General features: G+C 40.9%; 1 long non-coding RNA gene across 1 annotated transcript; it reads right to left on the bottom strand.

Annotated features, from left to right (window-relative positions):
• Positions 1-314: 314 nt before the first annotated feature.
• Positions 315-1,490, bottom strand: LOC127151406 (uncharacterized). The gene is made up of 2 exons (XR_007824341.1): positions 1,266-1,490; positions 315-640 (listed from the first exon to the last, which is right to left on the bottom strand). It is a non-coding gene; the product is annotated as an uncharacterized LOC127151406 (long non-coding RNA).
• Positions 1,491-7,115: the final 5,625 nt, after the last annotated feature.

Below are 7,115 nucleotides of genomic sequence, written 5' to 3'. Positions count from 1 at the left end.
TTAAGAGAAATTAGTGAGCTAGGAGTAATGAGAGGGTGTTATGGGGTGTCCACCTAGTGAAAATGCTCGATGCATCCAACTGACCCATCCTATCTTTTAAAACCAAAACACTTATTTCAAATTAAGATTAATTTTTAGTTTAACAATTATAAGGTGGACCGAGATTTGATCGTCAACCTTCAAATGGATAATTGGTGCCTTAGAAATATTTTCAAATCAACGAAATAAAATTTGTTTGTGAGATTATTAACCTTTATTCACCAATTCAACCACAAACACAAACACACACACAATCTCTAGTAAAGCAAAAATTCTGGCAAAACACACTTAATTCTCGTATAGCATTAAAAGAGAGAAAGGGCTCTTTTTTACCCATTGCTCATAATTAACGACATGCAAAAACTTGAAACTTTATTTATATCAAAACAAAACATATGCTTAAATATGAAATAATAATCTTTTTAAACCAATGGTTTTAATTTTCACCACTTGATTTTTGTTTATTCATATATAGTATATCTTGGAAAGCCAATCCCTGTTCCCTTCTCCTCTCAGTATACTTCATCTTCTTTTCTTTAGCATCAGTTCTTCTTACACGTTTGATCACACCCATTCACACAACTTTCTACTTTGTCCACATCTGTCAGGTTTAGAAAGAAAAAGAAACAATTAAAGAAAACATAATAGTCCATCGAAACTAGGGAAAGTTATTAAAGAAACGGACCAAATTTTAGTATGAATACTACTACTAATCTCTCGTTGATTGTGAGTTCGAGATACAAATTTTGTATATGAATACTACTCTAATTGAATGTTAGTCATGACAAGGATCATCTCTAATGACATTTCATGCTCAATAGAAAACATTGTCTTCCTCTATGAATTATTTTCATTACAACATGTTTGCCAGCAGTACTACTGCATAAAATTTAAAAGAAATATCAAAAAACACATTAACCTAAAACTCTTTTTTTTTTTTTTGGAACAAAAGAGAAGATGATGTGAATTAGCTGTAGGTGGACCAGAATATCACAACTAGAATGTGACATTCATAGATATGTATAATCAAAAGAGCCATGTGAAAGGAACAATATTATAGAAGCCGGAAGAAGAAAAGAACCAAACAAGAGGTTACTTATATGTAATAGCATTTAGATTGAGACGTCAAAAGTCCAAAAACTTAAACGATTAAAATATATATTAGCTTCATCCAAAAATGTACAAGAATAAAATAGGTAATACAAGAGTACTAGAAATTAGCTCACTCAGGTTTTCTGGGGTGGAAACATTGCTGCAAAGAGAAAAGACACAACCAAGTTTACAAAATTTATGAAGATCAACCGCATGGTTGGTATCCGTAAGGGAATCCTTAAATGTAGATGTGGATTCTGCACCAAGTATGCTAAGAATAATAAAAAAAATTACAACTGATTTCATTTTTTCTTAATTTAAATTTTGTTGTGGTTCAAAATTATGTATCGTTGAGCACTTGGTTCTATAGAAAATAAGATTGAAAAACCCTCTATATATATATAGAAAAAAAAACTCTTGGTTTAAACCACGACCCTACAAATCGGATTGAGGAAGAAACGGTATTCATGACGATACTATCGGAAAACGAACGTATTACGATGACACGCTGCCACGCTTCCCTTCACCTCAAGTTTTTGGACAAATTTAATTTCCGCTTGTGGCTAAATGCACCTTACACGTTAAAACCCTACAAATGTGGAAGATCCATTTGTAGTTTACCAATTTGCTATTTTGAAAATTTACTTCAACATGACCTTAAATTATGTTTGACACTCCCAACGGATTTTTTAGTTCTAAATATAACAAATAGACACACACATATATATAGTGCTACATCAATGATAGACCTAGACCATATCAATTAATAAGATCATAGTATCATTTGTTACATTTATAATTATTTTTCTTCAAAATATTACAACACGCTTAAGTTATTAAACCTAGAAGTGATCTCTATTCCAATTGTTTATTTATTTATTTTTCAGGATCATAACATATTTCTTCACCTAATTAGCTGAGTTATCAATCGACATAAAGAATTTTATTAGTATAAAACATATAGGTCAACTGACATGTGATATGTGTTAGCGATCATGAGGCTTACGATTTGAATCACTATATTCGCATCATATTTCTCTCCAATTACTAATTTAATATTAAATCAATTAGTATAAAAATAGAAAGTTGATGTCACAATTAGTATAAAAAAATATTATATTCGGACAAGGACTCGTGAACTCAAATAGACTACATAGTTTGAAGTAAGTTGAGAATCACCCACATTGAAAAGATAAAGAGAGATGTCACAACTTTTGTTGAAGAAATGACGACGAACTATAGAATTACCAAAAACGTATGGAGAAATCGACACATTTGATATACGTAGTTTACGAACGAAGTGTTAGCTACATTTACGAGATTGAGAGAAAATCTATTATTAGAGAGAATGTTTTCTTAATACAAACGGTGCAAATGTTCTTTGTTGTTTGTAGCACCACATAACAAATTAAATTCAAGGCATTTCAACCATTTTTATTAGTTACAATTACCTTTCTTTCATTATTCAATTGATGTACGAAATGAAAAGTCAGTTCTGTACTTAAGATCTAATATTATGATTAAGTTAGAAATCAAGTACTTAACCCTTTCAACGTTTGATTTTTGTAATACATTTTTCATTTTACTATAATTAATAATATTCACTCTTTTATATGAAATATGTTGGGTCATAAACAATAAAACAAATATTTTAGTTCTTTAATAATTTATTGCTTTTCACGTCATTTTTCCATCCATTTTAATATGTCATTTTAGAAAGAATATCTGATAGCTTTTTTAAAGAAAACAATTTAAAAATTCAGAGTTAAAATAATTGGAACAAGGAATAAAGTTATTTAAAAAAAAAAAAAACTAGGAATCAAAAGCCATGCATAATCCTTCGTGAGTATTATTATTATTATTATTATTATTAATTTCCTTTTCTCTTTGGGTGAAGGATACCCTAAAACCTATAATTACTTGAAGGATATGTTTTTCTTTGAAATATGTGAAGATTTGAATGGATACAGATTGTAACGACCCAACTCCTTATACTTAATCGAAGTCATTACTAAATATAGAACAAGTGGTTTAAGTCATAAAATTTATTAAAAACGCATAAGGTTTGAGGAATTTTATTTATGAAAATTCAAACAAGGTAATTATGCAAAAAGATGTAATGCGTTCTTAAGTCCTACTCGAGCCCTATCTACATAATAAGATGATAAGTACTGAAGAATACTCAAACTCAGGTACGAAAGTCTAAAATAAAGATAAGCGGAAGCAGTAGTCCCTATGGCCCGCCACGGTCACTTCGGGTCGCTCGCCAGCTTGCCTTTGCCCTTGCCTCGTCCTCTACCTGAAAACATGAAATGAAGAGAGTGAGTATAAAATACACAGTAAGGGACCCACTACTAGTCCCACTAGGTGTCTGTTAACTTCCTGTCAGAGTCCTGTAACTGGTACCCAATCTCTGGCACGTTCCCGAACACGTGCAACATGCGCTCCCGTAGGAACGTAACTCTGGTCTTCGGTGCCCCGGGGGACACCTAGGACAATCGGGATGCGAGGACCCCGTCGAGTCACTCGAGTCATATCTATATCCATGCTAGACTGGTGTCCCGTCAGACCACACAGTCCTCAATAGGTGGTGATCCCGAACGACACCCATGCAGGTACGACTCTAACAGGTCAAGCTAACAGGTACCCTAATCGCAGTATACATACACATGGCATCAGCATATAACATAACAGATAAATCATCATTACACTCTCCATCTCGACATCCGTCTTACAGACATAACAGCTCTCGTCATCACACAACATGCTATAATATAACCATATCGTCATTTGCATCATACTATCATTGTTTTCATGCATCGTACGGTCTAGCCCCCAACACGCACAATTGAAGTATACAAAATCTCATAATTCTATACATGGAGCTAGTAGTAGAATCTCTTACCTGGAGATTTACTTGACGAGTCCTAACCGCGAGGCAGTATGCTTTCCAAGCGACAAGGTCCTAACTGTTTAATATACCAAAATTCGTAATTAGGTCACCAACGACTAACGGTTCAAGACTCATTTGAAATGACTTACCCTAGAAAGAGGTTGCAGTGCTCGAGCCCCTACCGAAGAAATCCCGCGCTGCAGCAATTACTTGGTCCAAGACGTCCCTTAAGGAAAATAATTTAATTTAGTCCCAAATTAAATTAATTAGCGTCCGAAACATTGAGTCTTACCGGGCAATGCCACAATAATTAATTTAATTACCAAAATTTAGGTGGATGCAGCCAAATTAGTCTTGGCGGCTCGGCTAGAAAAGGACAGGGACCGCCTCGGCTTGGCGTAGGCGCGGCTCGACTCGGCTTGGTACAGGAACTTTACGCGTGCGGCTCGGCTTGCGACAGAAGGGAGACGCGGCTCAGGTTGTGGTGCAGGCGGCGCGGCTTGCACGCGGGCGCGACTCGGCTACGCAGAAGCGCGCGGCGCAGCTCACACGAGGACGCACGCGGGCGCGGGTCGGGTTCCGAAAGATGGCGCGCGTCGGTTCGGGTCGCGGGGCGGGTTTTCGGTCGGATCCTTGCGCGCGAGGCGCTGGCTTCCGGATTTCGGGTGGCGCGGCGGCTGCTGGTGGTCCGGCTACCCACGGCTTCGTTCGGCGACGGTTGCAAAGGAGCGTTTCGGCTGCGCTGCGTCGGATCGAAGCGGCGCGACTCGGCTGGCTGACGGGTTGGCTGCGGACGCGCGAAGGTGACTTCGACTCGGCTTCGGGCGTGCGAGAGACGGCTGCAGACACGACGCGGCGTAGCTCCTCCTAGGCGTACGACGGCTTGACTCGTCCGGCGCGGCTGGGAGGGTGGTTCGGCTTCTACTGCGGCTGGCTCCCGAGCGCTTGCGCTTGAACGCTGGCGGCGAAGGCGGCGGCTAGGGTTTCAAGGAGAACTTAATTGCTTCTCTCTCTTTTTTTGTTTTTTCTTATGCACGGGTCCCAACGCAGCTTTATAAGAAAATAACTCTTTTCTTTTCCTTTAAAAAAAAACCCAAAACAACCACCTCCTCTCTCTCCCCAAATCTCACCAAAACAACCAACTTTAGTTTAATAAAGACTTCCCCAATTATTTCCAATAAATAAAAAAAATACTTATTATCTTAAACAAAATAAGGATTCCCAACCTTAATTACTCGAGAAATCAAAATGGTAAGGTTCTTCCAATAAATTTAAAATTCCCATGACCACACTTAAATATTAATGACAATGAACAAAAAAAATCGAATTTGTTGGGCGTTACAATCTTCCCTCTTTAGAAAACTTTCGTCCTCGAAAGTTCTAATCCTCGAACAGCTCGGGGTACTGGGCTCTCACGTCCTCTTCTTTCTCCCACGTGGCCTCTTCCACTCCATGGTTCTGCCAAAGGATTTTGACCAGTGGAATTTCTCGACTGCGAAGCTTTTTGACCTCCCTTGCCAGGACCTCGACAGGCTGCTCCTCGTAGCTCAAGTTCTCGCTAATCTGTAGTGGCTCGAAGTCCACCACATGTGTTGGGTCTGCGACATATTTCCTCAGCATGGAGATATGGAATACGTCGTGCACTGCAGCAAAAGATGGGGGTAGCGCCAAGCGATAAGCCACGGGGCCAATCCGCTCCAGTATCTCAAACGGCCCTACGAAGCGTGGACTCAGCTTCCCCTTCTTCACGAACCTCAGAACACCCTTCATAGGTGCTACCTTCAGAAAGACCATGTCTCCCACTTCAAACTCGAGGTCCTTATGTCGTACATCAGCATAACTCTTCTGTCTGCTCTGTGCTGTCAACATACGAGCTCGGATCTTCTGTATGGCTACGTTGGTAGTCTGCACTAACTCGGGGCCTAGCATCCTCTGCTCTCCAACCTCGCCCCAGCAGACCGGGGATCTACAGCACTTGCCATACAGAGCCTCGAACGGTGCCATACCGATAGTAGCCTGGTAGCTGTTATTACAGGCAAACTCCATCAGATGCAGATGAGAGTCCCAACTTCCTGAAAACTCTAGCACGCAGGCCCGCAGCATATCTTCCAAAATCTGGTTCAATCTCTCTGTCTGACCATCAGTCTGAGGGTGGAATGCTGTGCTGAAGTCCAACCTCGTACCTAATGCAAGTTGGAGTCCTTTCCAGAACTTCGATGTGAAACGAGCGTCTCTGTCTGAAATGATGGATACGGGTACTCCATGTAGTCTCACAATCTCTGTCATATATAACTGCCCCCACTTACTGGCAGTGTAAGTGGATTTCCCTGGCACGAAATGGGCCGACTTCGTGAGTCTGTCGACCACAACCCAGATCACCGTGTAGCCCTTTAGGGTCTTGGGCAGTCCCGTAATAAAATCCATCGACACACTCTCCCATTTCCACCCTGGCACACTCAAGGGTTGCAACAACCCGGCTGGACACTGTCTAGGTGCCTTCACCTGCTGGCACACCAAGCACCTGCTGACAAAGTCTGCCACTTCCCTCTTCATGCCCCTCCACCAATAGACACTCCTTAAGTCCTGGTACATCTTCGTACTCCCAGGGTGCATGGTAAACGGGGAACTGTGAGCCTCAGTCAAAAGCTCCGTCTTAACTGCGCTGTCTTCCGGCACACACAGGCGTCCCTCAAACATAAGGCCATCGTCAGAGGATATGGAGAAGCCCTCACCTTGCCCTGTCTCTACCATACGACGCTTCTCGGCCAAGTAAGGATCATTCAGCTGAGCAGCGATGATCTTTTGCCTCAAGGTTGGCTGAACTGACAACTGAGCCAACTGTGCGGTAACCTCACCTACTGAGACTGCAATCTCGGCTCTCTCAAAATCCCTGAGTAAGGGGGTCTGCTTGGTGATTAGCGCTGCTAAATGTGCAACCTTCCTACTCAGCGCGTCAGCCACTACATTTGCTTTACTTGGGTGGTACAGGATCTCGCAGTCGTAGTCTTTCACCAACTCGAGCCACCTCCTCTGCCTCATGTTCAACTCCTTCTGAGTGAAAAAGTACTTTAGGCTCTTATGGTCGGTGTAA

Source organism: Cucumis melo, chromosome 1 (assembly GCF_025177605.1).
Source record: "Cucumis melo cultivar AY chromosome 1, USDA_Cmelo_AY_1.0, whole genome shotgun sequence".
In the NCBI taxonomy this organism is placed as follows: Eukaryota; Viridiplantae; Streptophyta; class Magnoliopsida; order Cucurbitales; family Cucurbitaceae; genus Cucumis; species Cucumis melo.
Note: the sequence above shows the minus strand (reverse complement) of the source record. Positions and strands in the feature narration are given on the sequence as shown.